At 43.3% G+C, this 12612-nt stretch overlaps 1 protein-coding gene across 1 annotated transcript in view; it reads right to left on the bottom strand.

Annotated features, from left to right (window-relative positions):
* Window positions 1-11869, bottom strand: part of TMEM229B (transmembrane protein 229B) — a 20007-nt gene extending 8138 nt beyond the window's left edge. Inside the window, exon 1 of the mRNA XM_010007685.1 lies at window positions 11700-11869. The gene's annotated coding sequence lies outside the window, so the exon portion shown is untranslated. The remainder of the gene's footprint in view (window positions 1-11699) is intronic.
* Between the last annotated feature and the right edge of the window lie 743 nt (window positions 11870-12612).

The raw sequence follows: 12612 nt of genomic DNA on the forward strand, positions 1-12612 counted from the left end.
CAGGGAAGTTGTGTCTGGTCAGGCGGGATGGGACTCTGAGCAACCTGGTCTAGCCCCCATGGCAAGGGGCTAAGAACTAGATGATCTTTAAGGTCTCTTCCAATCCAAACCATTCTATGATTCTAAGATTACTCTTCACCAGTGCACAAACCTTTATAAATTACCAGCATTCAACTGACAGTAGGTAAGTGGATAGTTGTAAACACCTGCAGGTACCTACTGCAGTCACTCTTCATCTAGGAGGACTAGAACTGCTGCAGACCGTAAAAAGCCCTAGCATCTTGGTCTAAGCTAAGTTTAAACCCTGCAAGCACAAGGCACTACATAAAGACACAAAACAGAAGGGAGCACCTTCAGAAACAAAGCCCAAGACTCATACAAAGTTTTCTTCTTTCCTTCCCCTTTTGGAAGTCTCTTGATGGCAATTCTACAGAAAGGAATTTTTCCTACTGAATATATACCTTTCTTCCTAACATTATCTACTGCTGATACGTGAAAGAACCCAGTCTTCCAAGCACTATCTGCTACTCACCATGCTGTGATTCCTCAAGTTTCTTCCTACTATTACTGGAGGAGAAAACTTGAGCAGTCTCAGACTGCTAAATTATTTTTCCACCAAAGGAATATTTGTGGAGCCTCCAAGATGATCTTTAAAGTCTCTTCCACCCCTAACCATTCTGTGATTCTATGACACATAGACACGTTTATAGGTTGTCCTTACTGTTTTGCTTATTTGTCCTCTCCTCCCCTCTTCTTGAAGGGGTTGATTTTTTTTCACTGTAACTGCTTATTGTGACCTCAGCATTTTGATGTTGAGGTGACCTTTTACAAACACTACTACTGGATTCAGGATCCCTACCTGCAGCACGCCAGTCACTCATCATGGCTCCATAGGGCATGCCCAATTCCAGCCTTTACACAGCACCTCTGAAAGTACATCCATTTAATATTGTGTTTATAGCCTTCTTCCACATTTCCTTTTGTGACTGCATTCTGTTCAAATGACCATTTGCACAGTCTCCCCAATAAAACCAACAAACAGATTAATTGTTCCAAACCAGGAAAGCATTTTCAAAACCTGCCGATATTTCTTAGTCAATGTGAATGTAAGACTTTAGACTCCTTAAGTCAGAAAAGCCTGTATGTATGTGCACAGGGATGCTTCAAAATGCCTAGAGTCCAGGAGTTCATCTTACATAGCACAGGGCAGCCCAGATCAGGAAATAAAGCCATACTACAGCTTCAGACTGCTTTGCAGATTTAGCAGTTTTTGGCTGTGGTAGGTGCTGAGATCCTACTCACATTCATCCCTTTTCCCAGATCCAATCTACACATTCAGTCTTCTGAAAAATTCTAAACCATCTGCTGTGAATAGCAGCTAACACATATCTGCTTCGGGACTTGTGGAATTTAATTGCACCATGCTAATACCACCTGCTTGCCAAACACCTGAAAAATTAATTAAGCTTCCACCTTAGAAGAGAAAATCCTTAAGAAATGCTAACTCTAATCCTAAACTCAGCAAGGAGGTAAAAATACTACTTGCCTCTTCACTCCTATCAGCTGTCAATCTGCAGAGAAGATGACATTTTCCACTCTGAGCTGCAGAAAGGTGGCAGAGTCTCAAAAAGTCAAAGCACAATGATAAAAGGAGACCACACACACAGTTGCCACAGTAGAAGGCAGAGCAATTTTTTTTACTTGGTTCTTAAAATGACTACCATATTTGCATCGGCTTCTCTGGGACCCAGTGAGCCAAAGCACAGAAAGAGAGAAAAAGCTGGTAGAGAATTCTTATGGGGAAAGCCCTGCAAAACCTTGCCTTAGGAACAGAAGATGGATCTAAAAGAAGTAGGATGGAAAGACCCTGGAGTATATGTAGAACAGAGGTAAACAAGGAAGAAGGCCTAAAGGAAAATTTTATGTGTACTAGCAGCTGAAGCCCTGCAGGGGGCAGATGTCAGGGAAGTAAACTCATCATTGTTTACTAATGATTAACTTCATCTAAGCAGGAAATAATGAAGATCCATAGATTTCCACAGCTACTACACTGACAAGATAAAATCTGGATACATGTTCCATGCTACTTCTGGCTACCAACCCCACATTAACATAATCCTTCAAGCTGAGACCCTTAACGGGGCTGGAAAATGCCTTGGAAAAATAAGACTGCTTTCCTGTCATTGCTGAGCAATCACTGAGAAGAGGAACTGAGGTATGGTCAAGAGACTTAAGGCAGAAGAGATGGAGAAGGCATGTAAAAAGTCTCTCAGTGGTCAAATGAGGAAACAGGCAGGACTTGTAAACATCAGAGCAGCTTAGTCGTATCATCTTCCTGCACCAGCACCTGTAGATTCAATGCAGCTGGAATACAGAATCAGAGTTTTGCTCAGTGGCAAAGTTCACCTGGCAGTAGAAATCCATGCTTGGCTTAAGACAGACACACTCTTTGCAAGTCTTGCTTGGAAGCAGAGCTCCTGGAATACAGAAGACTGGGGAGAGGATGATGGTGGGATATGAAACACCAAAAGGCTGCTTTGGCATGAAAAAATCTTGAGAGCACTGGGAGAAAAACTTAATTATGACTCTTGACAGCATATGCTGCCAGATGTCTGAAAAAACACCAACAATAAAAGGTGCCAAGGTAAGTCAAGACTGTCTGTCTATCAGTTTCTCATCTAAGATGACTATGCTTAGCAGACTACATTAGTAACAGCTTCTCTTGATGTAAGATAAAATTTTAGTTTTACTAAAAGTAAATTCTGCTCTGCTCTACAGGCAGGAGCTCACTGTGCTTCTCTAGTTCAGCACTCCTTTGTGTCCAAAGCAAAGGAGCTGCTGAAAGAGAAAAGAACTGAACACAGCCAGACTATCTGCACTGACCTGTTCTGCCCTTACAAAAAAGGGAAGTCAACTATTTTTAAACATGTCTCCACTAACCTGGCATTGCAGTGGGGCATGGCTATCATTTAACTAGCATCCCAATGGCATGATCAGCAGCAGGAACAGGCTCTTGCCTATCATCTCCAGCAATCTCACTCCTGGGCTAGCAGCACACATCACTGACTGAAGGTTCCAAATTCATCTGTCAGTTCTACGTGGTAACACTACAGATTAAATTGAACATTCTACCTTTCTAAAATAGAACTTTAAGACAACTGAATTCCTTGCATCTTCAGTTGTGTCACAGTAAGACACATATTCCCTTAATATTACTACCAGGAGTGGCCAGGTGTCAGTAAATTAAGGTACCACAGGTCTGTACAAACACACACAGAAAGACAGCCTGTATCTCAAAGAACATCTGATACCATGCCATTTTTCTTAATAGCTTCTGCTGCAGAAGTAAGATCTAGAAACCAGAATCCTATTTTTTCTGGTTTTCAGGCTTCAAAAAGAAAATGTCCCAAAACACACATAGCTTTTTTTTTCCTCATACATATTTAATTCCCAATGATTAACAAAATATCCTTGTAATCCAAACACAGGCATTAACTAGCCCAGACCCTTGGCCATCTCAGAAGAGAGAGACCAGATACATTTAGAAAAGTGCAGATGTCCCTCTAGACTGTCCAGTCAGTACCTTTCACCAACTATGAGAATTCCCCATACAAAAGTGTTTATGATGGTCATACAGGGGCTACAGAAACATGTGTGGTCACAAGTGCAAAGGAGGAGGAGTTGGTGGCCAAGTGATCTGTCCAGCTGGGTTTGATACGCAGAGTCCTTCCACACTGCTGGGCTCCACAAGCAATAAGGTACTGCCAACCCCGACTCTGTTTACAGTAACTTTGATCCTACCACTTTGGTCAGATCAGAGACAGAAATTTGATACTCAACTTCAAACAGCTTCAAGCCTAAAGATGGTCTGAGTATCTGAAACTTATTGGGCCCCCCCATCCACCCATCTGCAGTATCATCTGATCCAGCAAACCTATTACCACTCCTTAGAAAACCACCTTGCACTTGATCTTTGAAGAGAAGGGAATACTGAGTTGAGCACACTTCACCCAATTTCTATAAGAGGCTTATTTTTGAAGTTCCATGGCAGGCCAGTGGCCAAATCCTATGAAACACAGGACACGTTGAGCTAAAATACTGAAAGAGAATGTGCCTAGCAGGCTACACACTACAGGGGCATTTACACCAGACAGGAACGTGTCAGAAGAAGTGATAAGACCACGACTTCCCATCCATGAAGTTTAGTTCGCTCTTACCACCTACTGTAACTAGTTTCTCCTTCTGTCAAGTACCAAGCCTCCACTAACTTCTGTCCACTAATCAGAGGAGGCTTACTGAACTCTGCACCTGGTCAGAAGGACTGTGTTTACCCATGGGGCCTGGCAAGCACAACCAGAAAAGAAAACCACCCTGGCTATGCTATCCTTTGCAGCCCACAGAAAAGTCTGCCGTCCTGGAGCCTCAGGCAGCAGCAGAGGCCTTTAATAGAAGGGCAATTCAACTGGCTTCTTTCCATTGAATTGCAACCTAAGGCTTTACTCAGCTACCCATGTAATTGTCCTTTTTAGCCATAATGGCCTCGGCCAGGAGTGTCACTACTGTTAACACCCTGTTAAGGACTGGCCACAGAGCTCCCAAACAGGCCAGGACTTTCCCCAAGGTCACACTCTTCTCTGCAAGGAGCTTTCTGACTGGCTTTTCATTTGTGGTGCCCTTACCTGCCAACTTATGTTTTCAGCTTGTATTTTGCTATCTCCTGAACATAAAGGTCTAAAGATTGACTCTAAACAACTGCTTGTTATTTTAGGAGTTAGCTATTGTTAGTTAAACAGTGGAGAGCTGATCCTTCCTTTGTGCAGGCATGGAACTCTCACTGACAGAAAAGCACCTCTGACAGTGACTTGTTCTTTGAGCCTCCAGCAATGTGCCATATGCTATTACTGCAACATGATACCATTCTAACAAATTATTTGCATGACAGTTTTACTAGCTTCTTAATTTCATATAAACATCTTACACACACAAAGGCCCAAATTTATTCATGAATTTCAGGCACTCAAACGTTCATTACAATCTTTTTCTCTACCAGCTCCCATTTGCAGTTAACCAAAACCTGTGAAGATAGCAAGAGATGGACACATCCTGGAAACAGAAGTGGAGTTTGAGCATTCCTGATGCTACCATTCCTCCATCTTTCCAGTACCTATTTAAAGGTGCTTCACGCACATACACCACTTATTTATCCACCTCAGTGAAATACCTGAGGATAAATTTAGATCTTATCAAACAAGGTCTTTTCTTTATCTTGTTTTCCTTCTGGGCAACAATAAGTACCTCATGACTCTGGGCAAAGGGCCAGCTGAACAAAGATGCCAGTTCTCATCTGTCTGTTGGGAACTGCCTTGTGATAAGATTACAAAACAACTCCTCAGTTTTAAGGAAAACAGTTTGATACTGCTCACATTTGCCACAAAAAAAAAACCAAAAAAACACAACCCTCTCCAAAATCACCAAACCCTAAATTCTTTTTAAACCATCTTTAAAATCTGTTCAACAAACAGAGCATCAGGTCATCCATAGCAAATGGAACCAGAGAGGCACCATATGTTGCCTTGTCCCTGATTATGTAAAACAGCTTAAGAGCTGTCATTTTTGTGCCTGAATCATGCAACTACTATTGACAGCCCTGGATTGATACTGCTCACTTTTCCCAAAAAAAAAAACAAAAAAACACAACCCTCTCCAAAATCACCAAACCCTAAATTCTTTTTAAACCATCTTTAAAATCTGTTCAACAAACAGAGCATCAGGTCATCCATAGCAAATGGAACCAGAGAGGCACCATATGTTGCCTTGTCCCTGATTATGTAAAACAGCTTAAGAGCTGTCATTTTTGTGCCTGAATCATGCAACTACTATTGACAGCCCTGGAGGCACACACTCTGGTCAGCTTGTCCATTCCTTTCTAGAGGTACACAAACCTGCAGCATGTAAGGACCTTTATGACAATCACTAGATATTAAGCAATACACTGTTGGTAGGATGAGCAAAAATTCTTTATCTCCCACCATGAGTAAAACAGCCTAAATATGCTTCCATTATATAACTAGTCTTCATACATATCATAACAAACCTGCTACATTACACATATGCTGAACGGCACTATTTCCACTAATCTACACAGCAATTCATAGCAATGCCAAGGTGTTCAAAATAGGTACCCTGTCACTTTTCTAGTGTGCTCTTTGTGCATAAGCTTGTACTAACTTAGAACCCATATGTACACTGCAGCTAAACAACTTGCTTTGCTCTATCTTCGTTGTTTCTCAGAGCTCCCACAGCTGTAAAGACCCACAAAGTTAAATTAAATGCTACATATGCAAAGTCAACTTTTAAATGAATGTGTCTCAGCCAAGGCAGTGGTGCATGCATGGAGCACAAAACCAAGTTGTTCTAGCAGTGCCTGAACATTCCTGAAAAGAACTAGAAGGTTACTTTTGCTGTCTCATTCTGATAAATTTTCTTGGGCATTTCTCACTTTATGCCTAAGTCACTCTTCAGAGTCACCTGCGCTCAAGATACTTTGACAGTACAACATTTGAAGTTTTGCATTGCAACCACAAAATCAACAGATCTTCCTACCTTCTCCAACCGGGTCTAGAATGATCAGTATATAAGCATAGGAAGCATCTTCTGATGCCTGGAAGTGGCCTGCAAATACCAGCCTTTCCTCACCATCTTCCTTGGTAGAGCTATAGTGTGTAAAGCGTGCCAAAAGTCTGGCTAAGAACAGACTCAGGAATTGGACTGCACATTAGAGGATGCTGCCAAAAAGTTTGCAAAACTTTTGCTTTTGCAAAGCTGCATGAAGGCTCAGCACTCAAAAAGCAGGGGATGCTGGAGATCCACCCCAACATTTCTCATTCTAAGAGTACTAAAATCTCACCTACAGTACACTAGCCCTCTTGGAGCATTGAGATTTCTACAAAAAAAAGGGTGAAAAAAGGAGAGAATCAAGTAGCAGCCAGGACTCAGTTGAAGAAACAAAAGGACCTTCTAAGTCAGCACCAAGGTGGATACCTGGATGGGGCTGTTAAGCAGCTGTGCTGCCTCAAGAAGTAATGCGCAAACTGATGCAAATCTCTCAGTGAGCTGTGCTGGCCCTAAGAGAGGTACACAGAGGCAAACAGTTCAGCAGACTAGCACAAGACTGACAAAACCTCTGCTTTGTTGCCAGGTTTGTCACGACCGGCAACATGACCCTGCATGAGTCATTCCACCTCTCTGTGTCTCTGGCTGCCATCTAGCTAATTATACTACACTATTTGGTGTCAGGGCTGCATCTAACTACAGATGAGTTTAGCAGGTAGCAAAAGTGGTTAGATACTTCAAAAGCCATCAAGCAAAACTGGAACATAGAGAGTAACTGCAGCTGGTCACCTGCAGAAGCACCAAATTCACAGAGTCAAAAAGGCTGCACAACTAGGCAGCTCTTGGCATCAGTCTCCTTTGCTCAGCCATCTGTGTCACATGGATTCCCAAGTTTACCAAAGCACTTATTTCAGGGAGCCTGAAGGTGCATCTCCAAGCCAGATACATTTGTTTTTAAGAGCATATTCAATAAGCTTCTCTGTACAGCACTTAAGAGTGAATATACTAATTAGCCTTCTGAAAATAATTAATATTCCTCTGTATAAAGGGAACAGATGACCCACTACATCCATCAGTCAAGCAAAACAAATGTCAAAGGTAAAGGAGATTTGTTCAGAGACTGCAAGAGAAGCATCTAGCAGCAGCACTAGTAAAAGGAAGACCTGGTACAAAATGTCCATGACTCACAAAGACTGGACTATGCAAGCAGATGTGCAGGACTGGTATATGCTTAACTGTCTGATGTGTGCATCCAGCATTCACATTGAGCATGTCCCTCCCTCTACTTCTCTGAACCACCAAAAATCGATCAGCTGAGATGCTGAAAAACTCTGCATTCCAACTTCTTTTGGAAGCCAGATTTTTAAAGGCTCTCAAATTCAACCACTACAGACACAAACAGCTCTCTCCATCTGCAAAAAAAATCTCAAATGTCTTGACTATTAAAACACACCCAGAATGCCCATTAAAATTAACCATAATTTAATGTCACATGCAGCCCATTTCTATGGCCCAAAGGAACAAGTGAGGTGGCAGCTATAAATAGGATGAAGCACACCTCTCCAAGCTTCACAAACGGTGTTCTGAGCAGTTAGCTTGCCCTAAAAGAGTTAGGCATACATTTCTTGATCAGTACACATTTGAAATCAGTGTGAGTGACCAGAGTCCCAGGCATTGTTGTTGTGGGATATGTGTGTATGTACAGATGAGAGAAAGCAAAGGATACAGGTCAACATATCACTGCCTCATGCAGTGACAACTGTGACATTACAACAGTTTGATGCACTGTGTCACTGTGGGACAACAGAAAAAATAAGCCACGATGGAGATGAGCTTCCCAACATTCACATATTCAGATGAGAGAGCAAACATCACAAATCATGAACATGCAGTTGCATTTTCAGCCATTCCTATGTTTGATGTTCATTTACATTTCCCTGGCAGGAAAGCTGAATACTCATAGCCTTCAAATGTGATTGCAGTGAAGGTGAAGCTCAGCCATACAAAAGCTTCCACAGCTACATCACTATGGAAACCACAAATCCACCGCCTGCTCCGTTTGTCTACCTTCACTGATGAAAAGCGGAAAAAAAGTATTCTTCCAGTTTATTGCCTTCTCATTTCTGTCAAGACCACAGGATGACTAACACATTTTACCTGGTTCAGGACCAATCCTTTCTTCCTTGAGAGCCCTATTCGTGAAACTTACCACCTGCCTCACCTCTTAACCTAGCTGGGCAACCTTCCCCCAGGATGCTTCCATCACTTTCTTCAGTGATGCCTCTTCAAATGCACTCTATCTTAGCCTCCACAGCTTCCCTCTGCTTATGGACTAGGACAACTCCACACGTGGCTCATGCTAGGGCAAATCCAGCTAGCTGTCATAATTAGAAGCTGAAAACTGTTCTGAACACAAGATACAGCATTTCGTTTTGACTGAGGGATCATTCACTTCCTTTCCTCAAAGCTCTTTCAGAACATTTGAAGTGCTCTTAAAATGGGGTACAGCAAATTACAAGATAGCTGTAAATGCAAGGGTTAATCTTTTGCTTCAAGAAGCCCATCATTTCTACAGCAGTTGCTAGATACAGGCAGCTTTCCAAGCACTAAAAATCTGAGTACCTCTCACCAAAAACCTAGTAGCCAAGAGCAACTCTGAAGACGCAGAAGGACATGGGTAAACATGCTCAGAAGTCTGCAGTATGGCATGTGTGGTGCAGCCTGGGCATGTGAAATCTTCATACCAACCAGCAGGAGTGAAAAGAAAAAAAAAGGAAAAAAAAAAAAGGAGGAAAAAAAAAAGAGAGTAAAAACCCCTCCTCATCTAAGTGTATGCATTTATGCATTTTATGCTGAGAAACAGTCTCTGAACCTGAAACCTTCACCAATGCCTTCTCCTGCACCAGGCACCTCTTACCTGAGTTCACAGCAGTTCATGGAAGAATCTGGGAATTTAGCCTCTCAACTTCAGCTGACAATTGACAACCACTACACAGACAAATGCCCACTATTAAGCAAGTTGAGACAAACTACATATTCCACAGATGTTCCCAACCATTTAAATACCCTCCTCTGCACGGAGTAAATATCCTGCAAGAGCCAGGAACAAACTGACACAGTATAAGTTCTCTTACAAAAAAACAAAGCAGTATTACACAAAAGATGCAGCTCCCCTTCACCTCCCTTCTTGCAAATTGGGCCAGAACAGTCAGTGCTTCCATCTTGGTCCTACCTCATCACCCTCACCTCACAACCAACTCCAGGCTGGCATCACCAGACACGTCCCAGTTTTGTTGCTGCTACAGGACTTCCTACCAATAGCCCACAAGATGATCAGAGCTTACTTTTGTGTCCTCAACGATGCCACAACGCACAAGTCAGTTTCACAAAGGATAAGCTGAGCAGAGTGGTGATCACAGTCTGCAGGGTCTTGTCCCCTTGGCTTGGGAAGCAGTTCTGTGTGCATCTGCAGCAGACAGCTTCCTGAGCAGCCTAAGTCGATGGAACACATGGGAGGCCTTGGAGGAATGAACAATTCATAGACTTGTTCTGCCGCCAATGGATCTATGTTTCCTTGTGCCCATACAGTGCTCAGTTTTTGTTTTAATGGTAATAGGAGATGTCTGTACTTCCTTTGATGGTTCTTGAGGGCAGGCAATAAGCAGCACTTGCCCTACTCACAGCAACAGTATCATACACCAGAGCACTTGCCAGATAAAGCTTTCCTCAGAAATACTAGTGGCTGCATCATTTACTAAATGGCTGGATTCATTCCGAGGCTCAGTCCATCCATCACCAGCAGCCTTCCCAGGAAGCTGCTGCTGACACTTGTTGTGACATAACCTTGCACTAGTCTGGACTTTACTGCTCAGTAGATGACACTTTTTGACCAACAGAAGCCCTGTATTCAGTTACAGAACTGGCAGCAAGATCACAGTTGGAGCTTGGGGAGGCAGCTGACCCTGCTTACCCACACTGTTAATACTGCCACATTTAAGTCTACTGCTTTCCTTCCACAGCTGATTGGGTTTGCTCCCCAGTCTCAGAGACAGATAGGGGTCAATCAGAGCAAGAATATCTACAAGAGTGGGACAAAAGTATATCCTGGCACTGGATCTCTTGGGCATTATCAATAAGAGAGTTTAATAAGACCCCTGAGACAGGACAGGCTGAGGAAGAAGGTGCTACGTGAATCTGAATTTTATATATGTAACACCTACATATTCCAAGCTAGTTCCCAGGGAGAGATAAAAATACTTTGTGCAACCTATTCATGAAACCTTATCCACAAAAGGGAAAACAATACTGCAGCCTTAACTGCTGCAAACTGTATCAGAGCACCTGTGCTTAACCTCCTGTTAGGGCACCACACTGCATACTGTGGACACACAGAGCTGCTGAAACTACTGCAGGGTTTGGAGACAGTCATTCTGGTCCCCCAAGGTCCAGCCCATCTACCTGGATGAATTTAAACTTTTGCTTCAGGATATAAATCACCTTTCCAATTTGATAGTATTTTACATACATTCTGTGGAAGTGTAACAGACTGCCACAGATACAGGAGAGGGGCCAGATGAGCCTGAAAAGATTAGTGGAGTAAAACACTGGTGAATCAGGCGCTTGTTAGAGACAGGAATAGATTCCTCATCATCCGACTCACACCTGTGCTTTTATCACAGGAGACAGCAACCCTTCAGTCTTTACCTACTGCTCTGGTTTAGCTCGGAGACATTGCTCCACTGTCCTGATTGTTTTAACCACCTAAGGCTATCCAAACGTGAAGTTTTAAAGGGAAAACAACACTGGAATGAGTTCATAAATATAAATTATGAGCAATCAGAATGATGTGCTTAAAAGCAGGCAGAAATCAAGGGCAATGAGTGCAAATGGCAATCTTATACTCCCAGAAAGCAACTTGGAGTTTGAGCCGACAGAAATAACTTCATGTCTTGACCATCCATTATGGACTCTACATACTTAAACTTCAAAGGTCCCATCTACAATGCAGTCAGCTCTGTCCTTGGAACACTGCTCTGGTTTTCTGGTTTATGAGTGCACTCCCACCAGTTTTACCCTCCAGTCCTTACCTTTTCTGAGGAGGAATCCTGGAGCTCTCCTGCTTTTTGGTCAGCTCCTGGTTCACAGCATCCGCAGGTCAACCGGGTTGCCTCCAGCAGGTCTGAGCTGCTTCAAATGCCAGCCGTTTTTGGACCAGGTGCGTGTGACCAACAGCTAGTACACCAACCAGACAGCCTTCCTAAACCAAAGAAGTACAGTTTAATCTTTGTGAAGCACAGTGCAAGAGACACTTTAAACACTGAGCAAGTTATGTGTATGGATAGTTTAGCTCTGGGCCCTAGAAGACCAAACCTCTGCAGAGCCCCAGGCAGGCGCCTCTACCTGCCCCTTGCCTGGGGTGGCTCCCTGACCTCTGGTGAGGCTCAAGTCTTTAGACTCTACATTGTCCTTCTGGATCGCAGCCACAGTAAACACATGGAGCAACTTCACTGGTGCCAGTGACCAAAGGTTCCTCACTGCTACCATCTCAGCCAAGGTTTCAGTTAACCCTTGAAGGGTCTACCAGCAAGTGCTTTTTCTCTATTTTCCTGGCTGATCCTTCAATTTTTTTAAGCAAGCCTCACTTCTGACTCCTTTTCATCCCCATCCTCCCTCTCCTAACATTGCCTATGTGCCTGCCTCTTCTCCTTCTCACTTCTCCAATCATCACATTTTTCTTCTTCTCCCTTCACCACGCTGGGACAGAGTGTGGCCTTCATGTAGACAGGCCCTTGCCACTGCCACTCACCCACCACTCCAGCCTGTTTCTGGGGGCACCTGCACTGCTCTTCCCCCACCCCAACTGTCTTTCACCTCCATGCTGGATAACCTGAGCAAGCAGAGCCCATGGGTTGGGGCTGTGCTTCTCCTTCTCTTCAATCGCTGACATTCAGAATGTCCCGATTTTCACAGAAGCCTCAGTGTGCCAGCTCCAACACAAAC

This window comes from Chaetura pelagica, unplaced genomic scaffold (assembly GCF_000747805.2).
Source record: "Chaetura pelagica isolate M959 unplaced genomic scaffold, ChaPel_1.0 scaffold70, whole genome shotgun sequence".
Lineage (NCBI taxonomy): Eukaryota > Metazoa > Chordata > Aves > Apodiformes > Apodidae > Chaetura > Chaetura pelagica.